At 42.5% G+C, this 17,271-nt stretch overlaps 1 protein-coding gene across 9 annotated transcripts in view; it reads right to left on the reverse strand.

Annotated features, from left to right (window-relative positions):
- Window positions 1–17,271, reverse strand: part of CASZ1 (castor zinc finger 1) — a 292,892-nt gene that overhangs the window by 33,805 nt on the left and 241,816 nt on the right. For 2 of the 9 annotated variants that reach the window (XM_073585030.1, XM_073585032.1), the window contains one exon: window positions 1,120–1,275. The exons of the other annotated variants lie outside the window; for them this stretch is intronic. The gene's annotated coding sequence lies outside the window, so the exon portion shown is untranslated. The remainder of the gene's footprint in view (window positions 1–1,119; window positions 1,276–17,271) is intronic. 9 annotated transcript variants of the gene reach the window in all.

Raw genomic sequence — 17,271 nt, forward strand, 5'->3', positions numbered from 1 at the left:
ATCTAAATAATGTATAGGTGGCCTACTGATCTTATTCTCTGATAGAAAATATAGCTGAAGGACCATGAGCATGTATATTATCATTGATTTTACTACTGTTTGTAGTGATGTAATATATCCAAGCTTCCACAGACATTGAAAGCAAAATTTCCACCAATATTACCAATAATGTGGGCAACAATAGTAATCTAACATTTAATCCTGACATATGGACATCCAGTGTAAATGTAAAACATTTACAAGCATTACTACTTCATGATTTTCTGAAAAGTAGCAAAAATGTTGTGGTTCTACCTAGATCGTAGCAAAAAGTTGCAACATGTGAAAACAATGTAAGTTGTGAAAGAGTCAGGACCAGCGTGACCAAATTGCCAAGCAATGAAAATAAATGTCATTAGGTAAGGTGCATTTAGACGGCTCGATAACTGGTAAACAAGCAGTCGTTACAACATGTTGGCATAAAATGTGTTGCTGATACCATGATGGAGTGGGGCTAAACTGATCGTATTAACAACCATTCTGTTCCCGATCTGTGTAAACGGACCAGTTAGGCTTCTTTCACACATCCGGCTTTGTGTCTCCGGCGCCGTGTGGCAAAAAGCCGTAGGGGTGGATCCGGGATGTGCCGGACACACCGGATGCCTGTGTGGCCGGATACGGTGGCGCCCACATTTAAAAGAGCAGCGCGAGACTCAGAGTCTCCGCGCATGCGCTCTGAGAAAAACAGGTCAAGCTGTCAAAAAAACGTTGCAGCGAACGTTTTTTGCCGACGCCGGACGGCTACTTTTTGCCGTATCCGGCAAAAACTGAATGCGCCGCATACCCATCCGGCACGGTGCGGCGACAGTACAACTCTATGGGACAAAACCAGATCCGGTACCGGATCCGGTTGTTCCAAATTTCCCTGCATCGTGCCGGATTCAAAAAGCCGGATGTGTGAAAGCAGCCTTAGCGAGCAATGAGACTTGGGCCAATATCGGCCCACCTGAGTGCATCTTTTGTAGTATAATACGGTTGTGTTTATTCAATAAAGCAGTCTGTGTCCCACACTCCACCTCACATGTGAGAATTTGTGTTTGTAGGACCTTACTACTGAAAAGAAGCCAAGAGGAATCCTACGTTATTCTTCCTGCCATCGCTTTACTTTGCGCTCTGTTTTATGAATTGGTATGTTCTCCAGTGCTTGCGTTGGTTTTCTCCAGTTTCCTCCCACACTCCAAAGACATTCTGATAGGGAATGCAGATTGTGAGCCCCAATGGGGACGGTGCCGATATCTGTAAAGTGGTGAGGAATTAATGGCGCTGTATAATTGTGTAAAATACGGTAAATAAATTTCATTCTTCTAACATATGGAAAACCATGTCCAAAATTATAGCATTTACCACCCCATCCCAATGTTTCATCTAACCATACATCACTGCCTAAAAAATATTAAAAAATTTCCCCCCTCCATCCCAATTTCCTTGCAATGGTAAAGAGAATAATCAATCCAATGTGTGCATTTTTTTCCTTCCATAAACTCGATTTCTCTCTCCTTCTGAAAACAAGTGAGCTGTAAATACTGTTTAACCTCTCCCCCTCCCCTCCGCTCTATAAAAACACAAATATGCCATAACTCAGCCCTTCCAGCCCTGGCGTCTCCGCCATGCCCTGCTGCAGGCCTCACTGGAAGGTCAAAACAAACGACTTTCCGATTCACTGCTCCTGAAATAATTTTGTGTATTAAAACCTGAATCTGCACTTTCTGGACCGAAAGGCCCTCTTAATTATTGCAGCCGTCCTTGGGACGGACAGTGATCCTTCACGAAGACACAGTCACCACCCCCCCCCCCTTCGCCAATCTGTTTGCAAAGTGTGTCTGTCCTTTATTAAATTGTTTTCTTTTCCACATTATCAGTTGCCATGGAGACCTCATCTCTCGGATTATTTGAATTTCATTATATCTATTGATTTGGGAGCATTTCATCTTTTTTATTGTTTTTCTGTCAATTTTCAAAACGAATAACCATCTAATTTGCGTCAGTGCTGATTATGTTTGTTCCTCAATAGAGGTCGGCAGCTGCACCATGCACACAAATCAATGTACAGCCAGCTCAGCGCTGCCTGCCTGCTAGGGCATCTGACAAACACAACAGCTACACAAGGACTGCACACAGCTCTGCTGGTCACAGACACACCACACCATGTACACATTGCACTAATGGAGGTTTTACAATTTACTAGTTTTTGTTAATCTTATTGAAAGCTACAATACAGGATTTTCCAGGCACTTAAGGAAGTACAAGTGTCTTTCCTTACTTCTGAACCATATGAGTTTTTAAGGAAAAACAAACTCACATGACAGCAGAGAATACAAAGATTAAGAAAGAGCTAGGAAATGGACTTTCATTCATTCATTCTTATAGGACAGCAGCTCGCCCTGCTACAGGACACTTCCGTAGTGAACAAAAAATCCCTTAAATTTCATCTTTTCCCTTTGTGCCATCACATGATCCCATTTCTTTCTAATCCACATCTGGATTGTTCATGTAAGTAAATTTGGCTTTTTCATCCTAAAAAAAAATAAAAGTTCAATATAAAACCAGAAAAGAATGGAAGATTATTCATGGTAAGAAAAACAACAATTTGCTGTTACAAAGTATAGGAAAGGAACGTTTCTGCCTCCTGATAGTCCCCAAGACCTTGGGGTGAAATCAAAAGTTCACAAACTTTTCTGTGCACTGTTGGGTAACAAGGCACTGTCCCCTCTAGAGCAGGGTTCCCCAACTCTAGTCCTCAAGGCCCACCAACAGATCATGTTTTCAGGATTTCCTTAGTATTGCAGAGGTGATCATTGCTTCACCTGTGCAATACAAAGGAAATCCTGAAAACATGATCTGTTGGTGGGCCTTGAGGACTAGAGTTGGGGAACCCTGCTCTAGAGCGTGGCCTACCAGAGGCTGCACCTCTTACCAAAGAACCAAAACATATCTGACGTCTCCTTGCAAAACTTGGCAACTGCAACTTATGTTCAGTTATTTGCAAAAATGTGTAGTGAATGTAAACAAATGTTAACACACCCATCACAGCATTGTACAGGTGCATTACAGCACCCAACACTACACAACACAAAAGTGAACCTCAAACTTTAAACCCGCCAAAGGTGTATTACTCCTCTATATATATACACTCACTGGCCACTTTATTAGGTACACCATGCTAGTAAGGGGTTGGACCCCCTTTTGCCTTCAGAACTGCCTCAATTCTTCGTGGCAGAGATTCAACAAGGTGCTGGAAGCATTCCTCAGAGATTTTGGACCATATTGACATGATGGCATCACACAGTTGGCGCAGATTTGTCGGCTGCACATCCCTGATGCGAATCTCCCGTTCCACCACATCCCAAAGATGCTCTATTGGATTGAGATCTGGTGACTGAGGAGGCCATTTGAGTACAGTAAACTCATTGTCATGTTCAAGAAACCAATCTGAGATGATTCGAGCTTTATGACATGGCGCATTATCCTGCTGAAAGTAGCCATCAGATGTTGGGTACATTGTGGTCATAAAGGGATGGACATGGTCAGCAACAATACTCAGGTAGGCTGTGGCGTTGCAACGATGCTCAATTGGTACCAAGGGGCCCAAAGAGTGCCTAGAAAAAATTCCCCACACCATGACACCACCACCACCAGCCTGAACCGTTGATACAAGGCAGGATGGATCCATGCTTTCATGTTGTTTACGCCAAATTCTGACCCTACCATCCGAATGTCGCAGCAGAAATCGAGACTCATCAGACCAGGCAACGTTTTTCCAATCTTCTACTGTCCAATTTCGATGAGCTTGTGCAAATTGTAGCCTCAGTTTCCTGTTCTTAGCTGAGAGGAGTGGTACCCAGTGTGGTCTTCTGCTGCTGTAGCCCATCTGCCTCAAAGTTCGACGCACTGTGCGTTCAGAGATGCTCTTCTGCCTACCTTGGTTGTAACGGGTGGCAATTTGAGTCACTGTTGCCTTTCTATCAGCTCGAACCAGTCTGCCCATTCTCCTCTGACCTCTGGCATCAACATGGCATTTCCGGCCACAGAACTGCCGCTCACTGGATTTTTTTTCTTTTTCGGACCATTCTCTGTAAACCCTAGAGATGGTTGTGCGTGAAAATCCCAGTAGATCAGCAGTTTCTGAAATACTCAGACCAGCCCTTCTGGCACCAACAATCATGCCACGTTCAAAGGCACTCAAATCACCTTTCTTCCCCATACTGATGCTCGGTTTGAACTGCAGGAGATTGTCTTGACCATGTCTGCATGCCTAAATGCACTGAGTTGCCGCCATGTGATTGGCTGATTAGAAATTAAGTCTTAACACACAGTTGGACAGGTGTACCTAATAAAGTGGCCAGTGAGTGTATATCACTGTGGACTGTAAGGAAACACTGAATCACAAGGCAGCAGTGGACATCACACAACAAAATGCTGCAGTTTATTTTCTTCATTGTCACTTTATGTGGATAGTACCAGAAGGGGGGTACAAGTCATTAAAGTGCTTACTTGGTTTTTTTTTTTTTTTTTTTTTTAATAATTTATGCAATTTTAAGCATTTGTGTATAAATTTTTTAATAAGCCACCCTGGAGCAAAATGGCCATTAGCAGCCCGTGCACTGCTGTCCAATCATCTCAGACCAGGATCACTCGCACAGCACTCTTGTTTTTTATGACAAGATAAAATGCTTTTAAAGCAATTTGCACGAATATGGAAATTTCCTTACATTTTTTTTTTTTTTTTATAGATGCTTTCCTTAGCCGTGGGGGACAGATGTGTGCATTTTTAAGTGTATAATATATGTAGCAGAGCGGATTTTGTCAATGCTAATAATGGCATATTGGTAGATATTACTATAGCATTTCTGGCAGGGATGCGGCTTGCTTTGCGAAAGCCCTAAATAATCAAGGATTTTCAGAGTATACAATCAGCTCTATCTTTTTCTACAGACTGATGGATACTAAACTTTTGATTTGTTTTTTATTCTAAGATGGGCAAATATAAAGTTCAATGTTCCAAGTCTCATTGGTCTGTAGTGTCTGGGAAAGGATGGTGGATTATGCAATTTGTCCACATCTCTCGCTCTGTATGTTCCCGCGTGTCTCCCCAGCTTCACACCGACTGTGCTTTCTGCAGCTGTCTGCTTCACAGCCTTGATAATTTAACTGTCGCAATTCTTGTTTTCTGTAACTGTCCCTAAAATAACAGGTTTCCATCTTAAACAAACATTCCCACGTTGGAGAAAAGGCTGCGATTTAAGCGGGTCCCTCTGAGTGCTCTGTTTGCACAGACCTCTTCACTAGAGGTCCCCTCCTGACGAAGTGACTTATTAAAGTTTAAACAGTAATTAACAGAACAATAAAAATAAAGGGATGTTTGGGGAGCTGTAGCACACACTGGGTTTTTGGCAGCGCCAGCACTTTCCAGTGCCCTGTGCTGGCAGGGAAAGTCTGTAGCAGAGCCAGAGAAGTAAATTGGAGAATGAGAGGATGGATGAGAGGCAGAGGGTGAGGCTGATGTGTTGGGAGCCTGGGATACAGGGGTCAGGACACACTGTGTGACCCAAGCATCAGGATTTGGGAAGCTAACGTGTGTGGCGAGCAGCTCAGCTAACTGCTGCACGTTCATCGTGTGGCACAGACCTGTATAAAGATGAATGTACAGTAGTTGTCCCAGACTGGTAAAAAGTTATTCTAAAAACTAAAAGAAAAAAATCAGAAGATACACTTCATATTATTATAGGCACATTAAGCTAGCATAGTAATATCTGCTGCATTGTAGGTTCCAGATATTTTCTGATCACATTTTTATAGTAAATGTTGGCGTGACAGGTCTACTCCAAAAAAATAATATTGTGCAAATATATATATATATATAATTTTACACATTGAATATGGTATGATATGGATAATGTATCCAGTTTCTATATGTGGAAAAGTTAAAAAAACAAACAAACTAAACTTGTGTATGATTTAGGTTTATATCGGTAGAGAACATGAGATTCAGATCTAGTGTGTAATACATCCCTGTATCAGTGGAAGTCTTTGGAGGAAAGTGACATTGTTTCTGTATTATCCTATACATGAAGGCGGATGTTACAATCATTATGACCAGACTTTATCGACACCAGCTCCACTTGCTTGCATTTGCTAAGTCTGTTGTCAACCATCTGGGGATAGGAATTACAGTCACCTTCCTAATCCTATACATACTAAACCCTAAAGCGGGTTACAGAGGATGGAGGAGGCAGGTGCAGAATACTGGCAAAATACATTTGAATGATTCAGCAAAGTTGTGTCTGAGCAGCCCCAATGCCACCATAATAATTATCTCAAGCTAAAATAAAAATACAAAGAGAACCTGACTAATGATACAGGTGACACTCAGACACAGGGTCTGTTTTACCCAGACATAGACGTTCACACAGAAAAGCACACACAGACACAGTCCCCTCTCCGGCGCGAGGCTGTCAGGTAAATTAGATCTGAAAGCTGACAATTTCTGACCATATTTCCTTGATTATTTCAAACAAATGCACACCAGCCGCTGTAAGGAGATTAAAGTGACATAAACGTCCCGAGTGGGAGGAGGGAGGGCAGAGAATTCAGGTCACCCCCATCCGTCCCCCATCTGACAGCCGCTATATCGCTATCCAATCCAATAAAATCCCCCCCCCTTTGCTTTAATTAATTTTACAGCTAGCTTGCTTAATTACTTTCAATCAAAATCCTCCTGCCATCACAAAATTAGAAATGGTTGAGCTCCATTAGCCTAAATTCTTCATTTCCATACAGATCTCGTCCATGCAATTCTCTTCTACATGCTTCCTCACTTTGGGAGGCCTAAGCTAGTCAATCACTGGGGGCTCATACACTTGGGAGGCCAGAATGAGCCAGGGGCTAGGAGATCATAGCCCCAGGGGGCTTGAGTAAAACAGAGGTTGGAGGATTACATGCATGAGTGAGTTGAATGCAGGGGCATCACACTACTGGAAAGCCTGACAATACAGATGGGGAACCAGCAATACTGGCAGGAGGCTGGAGGAGCGGGATCACATTCCTGGGAGACATGAATTAGCTAAGCAGATCGTACTCCCAGGAGGCCTGAGTAAGCCATTTACAGGCCTGGTTGTGCTCCTCGGTGTGATATCACACAATGGACTTGATGGCATGTGGGGGATTATATAGAGTTAGAAGGATCATACTCCTGAGAAGCCGGAGTGGGCTGGCACAGTTGGAAAAGGCTCATGTCACTTGGAGTAGATGAATGTCTTGATCAAATTAGAGTCTTCAGATCACTCAACATAGAAGGGCTGTGTCTGGATCATGCCAGGAGATCACACATCCAGAGACATCAGTTCACCATAGGCAGATTAAATACCATGGAGGTGATCACTCTTGTGTGAGGTCAGAGCACAGGGTTGAATGCTTCCTTCAGATCTCAAAGTGGATGCATCTGTCAAGGGAATAATGATAAACGGCTCCCAAGGAGAAGATTCACTAAGGCAGCCACAGAGGCTACAAATCAACTTGCTTCTTCTACTTCGGATTTGTTCACACAACCGTATTTTTGGTCAGAGTGCTGTCTGTGAAAAACACGGATAGCACTTGCACCAATGTTGTTCAACGGGGCAGTACATGTGACCAATTTTTTTCATTACGGAATCTGTGAAAATAATCGCAGCATGCAAGACTTATGCATATTACGCTGGTTCACATGAGCAGAGATGAGTAGGGCTCATCTAATATGGAAATTGTAGGAATGACCAAGCACACAATAAATTGTTTGGTAAATGTTTTCCACACAGACTTTTTTTTTTTTTTTTAAGTTAAGTTATATGTATGGGTAACCTTAGTGATCGCACTCCCGGGGCCAATGAGTGAACCAGAGCATTGGGGGAAGAAACTGGGAACAGTTTGCAGAATATATCTAGAAATAGTCAAAATGCACACTCAACATAAAAATAGTGCCTCCATTTACTCACAAGGTATTTACTGTGCACTGGAAATTTAGTGCAACAAATAAAAATGTGCCATATTTTATCTTGATTATAAAGCTTTTTTTTTTTTTTTATACTCCCCTACTGGCAGATAAGATACACATTAAAGGAGGTCCAGCCCTCTGCAAATGCGCCCTACAGAGCACAGGCGGTAATGTGGCTTGACACATAGGAGCCTGTTATTTTTTCTGTCATCGCTTGGATGAAGCTGTACATAACAATCAGCGTTACATTCTATCTAACCAAAAACAGAATTGCTGGTGTGATCATGTACTACAGCACAGCAAGTGTCAGCGACACAGACTGATCAACTACAGAAAAAGCTAAACTGTGCCCAAATACTCCTCAGAAAACTTTATCATAGGAGACAAATGTCAGTAATAAGTGCTGAATATTCTACAAAACTTGTGCAGTAACTTAAGTTGTAGCCAACTGCACACCAACATCAGACATAGAGATGGAAGGAAGCGTTGCAATGAACTCCAGAATTTCAGGGTTGCAAATTTGGTCTGTTCATATTGGCGCAGTTTTGGTGAGTATCTGGATTGGTATTCTTTTCCTAAACAAAACAAAATCCCAAAGAAACTTAATTCCACACTGAATATTTGAGTGGATCAGTCTTTTTATTGTGCTACATAAACTGACCTATGGTGCATTATTGAAAACCGCAACATGTCAATTTCTCTTGCAGCTACACTGAGTTTTGTGAGTGGAATTGCATTACATGTAGAAATTCCACTGGTAAAAGAAAAAAACAAAACACGTTTTGGTGCATTACTAAAAACGCATGTAATCCGCACACGATTGTATCAGTAGTTTTGTCAAAGCCAAATACCAGGAAGTATCAAAAAATCTAGCAGCTTTATTCGAAACATGACATACCACCCCCCACCCCCCAAAAAAACCCAGAAACCACAGTGCCAAAAACGCATGTAAAAAAACCCCTCAACCTTATTTAGCCAATTGTGTGAACGTAACTTAAAGAAGGAGCGTTTCCTGAAGTGGTCTGCACTTCATTAGTTTTTACCGCCTCAAAAAAAAAGACCAAACAAAAAACATAGGCTTAGGCCTCCTTTAGAAGTCAAGATTTTTTTTTTTAACCTATGACTTCATAATATCAATTACTGGATAAGGTTTTCAGCCATTTTCTGTGCATGTGTCCATTTTTACCATCAGCATAGCAATAAATTTTCTCATATGAAAAAAAAAAAATTTCCAGGCTTTTCCTAATTATTAAACAGTAAAAAAACATCCAAGTGCTGTTGTTTTTTTTGTTTCTTCTCTCGAACCCATTTTTTCGAATGGACGAGTTAGATCTGTAACTTGGATCAAAAATGGATTTGTCTTTTTTTTTTTTTAACAGACACTTAGAGCCCAGTTCATAAAGACTGGCGTTGTGCACACCAAACTTAATGGAGAAAAATGTGCCCAATTCATTAGGAAAGATCCACCATGTAATTTAAGAGCATCTTTCACTTTTGTGCGCCTCACAAAAATGTTACTGAAGGGACCGAAATGCATTTCTGACATAGGTTACACCACCAAAGTGGAGAAACGTTTGAAGAACTCCTTGGGGGGCTTCACCATGTCCTGCCCATACATTGCTGACATTGGCAGGTCAGTCCTGGACAGGTGTGAAAACACTAAAAGACCAAAAATTATTGCGCAACATCACACATCCATGAGTGTTACCGCCCGAGAGTAACGCAAACATTTTTTCCCTCAGACATCATCCCAGTGGCTTCCATTTTTTTTCTTCTTCACTAAAGCAGGTAGACTAGGTTTTCTGTATGCACTGACATAACTGCTATGTATCGGTTAAAAATGGATGAAACTCGGATGGAAATCTAAAGTGCAAAGTCTGTCTTCTGTGTGCCATCAGTTTTACGTGGATCCCCATGGACTTTAATGGTCGATTCTGCTATGCTAAACAGGAAATGCTATGAATTTCATGAGCTGGAGACACAAATTGGTTTTATAAGTAATGTATATATAGCCCAATGAAACGCTATGGGCAAGTGGACTGTACGGGGGGAAAAAAAAGGACCGCACTAGGGTACCGTCCCCACGGTCAGTAATCGGCAGCGCTTTGGACACAGCACATGTCCGCTTCTGGCTTTTGAACGCAGGTGAATCTGCATGTGCTCATTAAAACGTGCGGAATCACCGCGTCCAATACATTGTACGGGTGAGATTTATCTTGCGGAGACTCGCGTCTAGACATGCTGGAAAGACGCTCCGCATGTCCGTCTCCGTAGGAAAGCCGCGGTTGCCGGTGCACGCATAGTGGGCATGGCATTTCTTGAAATCCCCTCCACTAGTCTGTAACATCTGGACGCTGCGGGTTGGATATTGTGGATGTACGCAGCGTCCAGCCCGCAGCGTTTACGGACCGTGGGAACGTACCGTACCCCAAGACGTATCACACAGATGCGTGAATGTAGTCTAATGGTGAAGCCTAAGTGTATAGTGGCAATGTACCTGTAAAACATGCTACACAGATGATCCATATGAGTTCCATTTTTTTTTTTTTTTGTATACTCGTATACTTGCATGAATGTTCAGATATTCGGAATATTACAGGTTTTTTCACACGGACTGAGTGTGTATAAAAGAATGGTCATACAGCCCTGTTAGATTACATTGGTCAGTGTGCTGTCTGATTTTTACCTCTACAGCACACATCCATAAAGAACTGAATGAGCCCTAAGGGTGTGTGCACACGCTGCAGATTCTGCTGCGGATCCGCAGCGGTTTTGGTGTACAGTAGCATTATAACCTATGGAAAACGAAAACCGCAGTGCAGACGGTGCAGATTTTTCCGCGCGGTTTTGCTGCGGTTTTCAATCCGCAGAAAGAAATGACATGTCAATTCTTTCTGCGGATTCTACTGCGGTTTGCCATCTGCTCCATTGTAGAGGTGATAAACCGCAGGCTAATTCGCAGATAAACCGCAGGTCTTCTGACCTGCGGATTTACCTGCAGATTTTACTAAATCCAAGCGGACAAATCCGCAGAGCATTCCGCAGCGTGTGCACACACCCTAATAGTGAGATTATCCAGATTATAGTACAAGGAGAACAGCCAGGGATGCCATGATTAGTGAATAAAACCAACATGCATCCATCAGCAGTTTGTGGATAGACTTCTTTACAAAGGACTTTTCACAGAATTTTTTTTATTAAATCTGAATACCTCCTACAACTGCCGATGTGCTACTGATTCTGGGACATTTTTTTTTTTTGTTGCTGTCTAATACCAGGGGGCATAACTTTGGAAAAAAGGCAAATTTTCCCTTCAACCAATTGGGCATTTGCTTTTTCTCCTCTGCAACATAAGTTTCCTGTTCTCAGGTGGTTGAAAATTGGTGTCTTTATGACCAGGGAGGATAACTTTGGAATGTAGGGGCACAAAAAAAATTAAAAAAAAAACTGTTCCAGGATCGGAAACAGCAGCAATTGGAGGAGGTACTCAATTTAAATTAATAAAAAATCCAAAAGGACCACTTTCAAGACGCAGGGTGCAAAAAAAACATAACCAACATCAGGAGACATTATCTATAAATTTTGACAGTCATATTTGGTGGAAAAGAAAACAATAATTACCCTTTAACTGTTAAGGCTCTATTCACACGGTGGGGTTTTTTTTGCCACATTTCCCAAAAACGAGGTCAAATCGCCATTTTTTTTACATCAAAATCAAGGCACAAATTCATCGAATACATATCATGTGAACACGGCCTAACTTATTGAACAGAATCATGGCCATGGTTTAACTCCCAATGGGAGACTACATATATACAGGTCTCCCTTTCACAACAGGGACTTGTTCAGCCTTTTGAGCGAGATGTTGAGATTTTGTATAATTGCATAGAGAAGCAGTGCCGTGATTTTTCTAGACAAGCTTTCAAAACAATTCATTCAAGTTCTGCTGCAGACGCAGGACGTGTGTTAACCCTTTGCTTTATTTAGTTGCTAATTTCCCTTTAAGACTTACGAGCTATAATTTCTCATTGCCATAACCAAGTCAAAAATGGAGATGTCCTATACCCTCTAAATGTCCTCCCTGAGCCAGTAAACTCATAACTGCACAATCCACAGTTGTCCCGACATTTCTCACTTTGCAGAACAACTGTTCCTATTCCACAACTGTTCTAAAAAGTGCAACTCCCCTCACCCCGACAAAGCTACACAATCCAAAAACAAGGGCTCGCCTGCCGAAAAATGTTATTAAGAAAAAGCTCTGCCAAAGCCAAAAGGACAAACCGTGGCACCTGTTAAATGGAGACAACTGTCTGATTCTGTAGTTAGTAAGTGACAATCAGGACATATACACTACCTTGGATGACAGGGCAAGACATTACACGGGTAATGCAGGTTATACTCTCATATTTGCAAATATCAGGTTAGTCAAGGTCCACAGGGACATGAGCTTCCATACTGATAGTCCAGAGAGTACCACGAAAAAGCTACAAATGCGCACACACGTTGTAACGCAGCAAAAAGCTGGGATGTAGAAATGTATCCATCCCTAATATGGGGCTTTTCTCGTATCAGTACTAAATACATTTTAGTTTACATTTGACACACTCGCAAACAGTTTGTGTTTATTGAGAAATGGAACCACTTAGCAAATATTGATTTAAAACATATTATTTTATGTATACATCTCCTATGCATCTGCATGGTAATAAGGTACGTAGTCCTACAGTCTGTCCTTCTTGCCAGTTTATGAAATAAAAGTTCTTAAAGGGGTTGTCAAAACTGACAAGTGCAGTCACTCTGTGTGACTGCAGTCTTAAGGTACTGTCACACGTAGCGATGCACCCGCGATCCCGACCAGCGATATGACGCGGTCAGGATCGCTGGTGCATCACTAAGTGGTCGCTAGTGAGCTGTCACACAGGCAGATCTCATCAGCGACATCGCTGGGGACGGGGGTCACTACTTACCTGTCAGACGAGGCGATCCTGACGTCCTCCCGCCCGCGTCCATGCGTCGCTCGTCGGCGCCACAGGAAGCTGACGAGAAATGATCCAGGACGTTCTCGCGCGATCAGCGATAATCAGCGGGGGAGCCGGTCGGAGGTAAGTATCAGACACAGCGATATCGCTAGCAATATCACTGCTGCGTCACAAAACCAGTGACGTTATAGCGATTTTGCTAGTGATATCGCTTAGTGTGACAGGCCCTTTATGAATCTCCCCCAACACACACTGTGCGCTGTGAGGACACACCAGTTTCAGACCAGGGAAGTTATACATACCCCCAGCAATTGAGTGCGGACTTGCTCCACACTAGTGTAAGGAGAGCAAGACCACGCCGCCCACTATAACTATATATGTTATATACTATAATTACAGTTGTGGCCAAAAGTATTGACACCCCTGCAATTCTGTCAGATAATACTCACTTTCTTCCTGAAAATGATTGCAATCACAAATTCTTTGGTATTATCTTCATTTAATTTGTCTTAAATGAAAAAACACAAAAGAGAATGAAGCAAAAAATTGATCATTTCACACAAAACTCCAAAAATGGGCCAGACAAAAGTATTGGCACCCTCAGCCTAATACTTGGTTGCACAACCTTTAGCCAAAATAACTGCGACCAACCGCTTCCGGTAACCATCAATGAGTTTCTTACAATGCTCTGCTGGAATTTTAGACCATTCTTCTTTGGCAAACTGCTCCATGTCCCTGATATTTGAAGGGTGCCTTCTCCAAACTGCCATTTTTAGATCTCTCCACAGGTGTTCTATGGGATTCAGGTCTGGACTCATTGCTGGCCACCTTAGAAGTCTCCAGTGCTTTCTCTCAAACCATTTTCTAGTGCTTTTTGAAGTGTGTTTTGGGTCATTATCCTGCTGGAAGACCCATGACCTCTGAGGGAGACCGAGCTTTCTCACACTGGGCCCTACATTATGCTGCAAAATTTGTTGGTAGTCTTCAGACTTCATTATGCCATGCACACGGTCAAGCAGTCCAGTGCCAGAGGCAGCAAAGCAACACAAAACATCAGGGAACCTCCGCCATGTTTGACTGTAGGGACCGTGTTCTTTTCTTTGAATGCCTCTTTTTTACTCCTGTAAACTCTATGTTGATGCCTTTGCCCAAAAAGCTCTACTTTTGTCTCATCTGAACAGAGAACATTCTTCCAAAACGTTTTAGGCTTTTTCAGGTAAGTTTTAGCAAACTCCAGCCTGGCTTTTTTATGTAGGTAAGAAGTGGGGTCTTCCTGGGTCTCCTACCATACAGTCCCTTTTCATTCAGACGCCGACGGATAGTACGGGTTGACACTGTTGTACCCTCGGACTGCAGGGCAGCTTGAACTTGTTTGGATGTTAGTCGAGGTTCTTTATCCAACATCCGCACAATCTTGCTTTGAAATCTTTTGTCAATTTTTCTTTTCCTTCCACATCTAGGGAGGTTAGCCACAGTGCCATGGGCTTTAAACTTCTTGATGACACTGCGGACGGTAGACACAGGAACATTCAGGTCTTTGGAGATGGACTTGTAGCCTTGAGATTGCTCATGCTTCCTCACAATTTGGTTTCTCAAGTCCTCAGACAGTTCTTTGGTCTTCTTTCTTTTCTTCATGCTCAATGTGGTACACACAAGGACACAGGACAGAGGTTGAGTCAACTTTAATCCATGTCAACTGGCTGCAAGTGTGATTTAGTTATTGCCAACACCTGTTAAGTGCCACAGGTAAGTTACAGGTGCTGTTAATTACACAAATTAGAGAAGCATCATATGATTTTTCGAACAGTGCCAATACTTTTGTCCTCCCTCTTTTTTATGTTTGGTGTGGAATTATATCCAATTTGGCTTTAGGACAATTCTTTTTGTGTTTTTTCATTTAAGACAAATTAAATGAAGATAATAATACCAAAGAATTTGTGTTTGCAATCATTTTCAGGAAGAAACTGAGTATTATCTGACAGAATTGCAGGGGTGTCAATACTTTTGGCCACAACTGTATGTATAACTCGTACATATCCTCCCGTTCCCGGTCTGAAACCGGCGGTGAGGAATTCATAAGTCTGCAGTCACACAGAGTGACTGTAGACTTATCGGTTTTTACTGGACAACCCCTAAGAAGGGGGGCACAGATGTGTGACTGCATCAGACTACACAGGGTCTGTTTGTAGTCTGTTATCGTGGAGACACAAATCTTTATAGAAACTGTATAAACAAAACTATATGAAAATTTTAAATCAAAATTTGCAAAAGTTGTTTTTTTTCCCATCATTTTTAAATGCCTTGGAGCAATACATTTGGTTTTGATGGTTGACACACCAAAGTTCAACATTTTAGATAATCTATATTAAAATGCTACCAATTGTTTACATCCTTTCATATGAAGTGAGCTTTCTTAATTGTTCAGACGACTTAGAGGTCTACTCATGCTACACATATTGCATTTTAGTTGGAGGCACACAGCTTACCCGGGCTCTTTAATGGTCGTTAGCGTTGCTTTGCTGTGTGCCCTGTCACATTTCCTCACTATGTCCTTTCCAGGCCCAAAATGGCCTTAATTTTTTTATTACCTGTTTGACTCTGCTGCCTTATTGCTCGCTCCTAGTTAATGGTCCCGTAACCACGGAAACCAAACGAATACAGAGTCACTAGAGAATGGAATGATTAAACAGGTTGCCCTTGCAAAACAAATTTACTTCAAGTAGAAATGTGTGCGGGGAAGAGTGCTGACATCGTGGATGCTCCGAGCGCCCAGGAGTGCAGCCCTCTGCACCTGTGGACAATAAACCTGCAGCCTCCCACATTGGTGGAGAGGATTAGCACATCCAGCCGGCCCTTATCACCCTCTTATAAATGTAGCACAGCTCTAGTACTCCTCCTGTCCTATGTACATATTGTAAAGTAATTAATCGCCATTTTTATTGTGAACCTTTAGCATTTTTGGCATTAACAAAACACATTAATTCTGTCACAGAGATGGCACTGGTATACTTCTTGTGATATCAGTAAGTGCAAATTCACCCTTATTCCTTCAGTCATGAAAATAACTTGCAAATGTCTAAGACGTGATTGAATTGAGTAGCGATGAAATTGACTATATTCTTGGTGACCTCCAGCTTGTTAGTAAGAAGCTCCAAGCAGATCCTACTAGAGCCGCTCCTTCATGATCTAACGAGCACCCTACTCACTTAGCTCAGCCAACAGGTGTCCCCCAGCTCTCCAACACTGATCAAGTGTCACATTTTTTTTTAAATTCAAGTCACAGAACAAAGTCAGTCTGTTCCCCCCCCTCCCCAGAAGCTAAAACTGACAGCTGGTTCCCTGCAATCATTATTCCATAAGACGGCTCCTGCTGCCCTTCCATAAGTAATATATTTAATATGCTCGCAACACTTCAGCAATAGGCCCCAACACTTCACTCCTCAGGCTGCTGAATGGCAAATATGGCTCTCATCTGTGGCAATAAGGGGACCACCAAGTATCAGTGTGTACCCTGGCATATGTGGGACCACAAAGTATCAGTGTATACCCTGGCATATGTGAGACCACAAAGTATCAGCGTGTATCCTGGCACGTGTGGGACCACAAAGTATCAGTGAATACCCCGGCACATGTGGGACCATAAAGTATCAGTGTGCACCCCAGCATATGTGGGACCACAAAGTATCAGTATGTACCCCAGCATATGTGGAACCACAAAGTATCAGTGTGTACCCCGGCATATGTCAGACCACAAAGTATAAGTGTGCACCCCGGCATATGTGGGACCACAAACTATCAGTGTATACCCTGGCATATGTGAGACCACAAAGTATCAGTGTGAACCCCAGCATATGTGGGACCACAAAGTATCAGCGTGTATCCTGGCCTGTGTGGGACCACAAAGTATCAGTTAATACCCCGGCATATGTGGGACCACAAAGTATAAGTGTGTACCCCGGCATATGTGGAACCACAAAGTATCAGTGTGTACCCCGGCATATGTCAGACCACAAAGTATAAGTGTGCACCCCGGCATATGTGGGACCACAAACTATCAGTGTATACCCTGGCATATGTGAGACCACAAAGTATCAGTGTGAACCCCAGCATATGTGGGACCACAAAGTATCAGCGTGTATCCTGGCCTGTGTGGGACCACAAAGTATCAGTTAATACCCCGGCATATGTGGGACCACAAAGTATAAGTGTGTACCCCGGCATATGTGGAACCACAAAGTATAAGTGTGTACCCCGGCACATGTGGGACCACAAACTATCAGTGTGTAC

The sequence above is a fragment of the Dendrobates tinctorius genome, unplaced genomic scaffold (assembly GCF_039654945.1).
Source record: "Dendrobates tinctorius isolate UK_male_01 unplaced genomic scaffold, ASM3965494v1 ptg000086l, whole genome shotgun sequence".
NCBI classification, from domain to species: domain Eukaryota; kingdom Metazoa; phylum Chordata; class Amphibia; order Anura; family Dendrobatidae; genus Dendrobates; species Dendrobates tinctorius.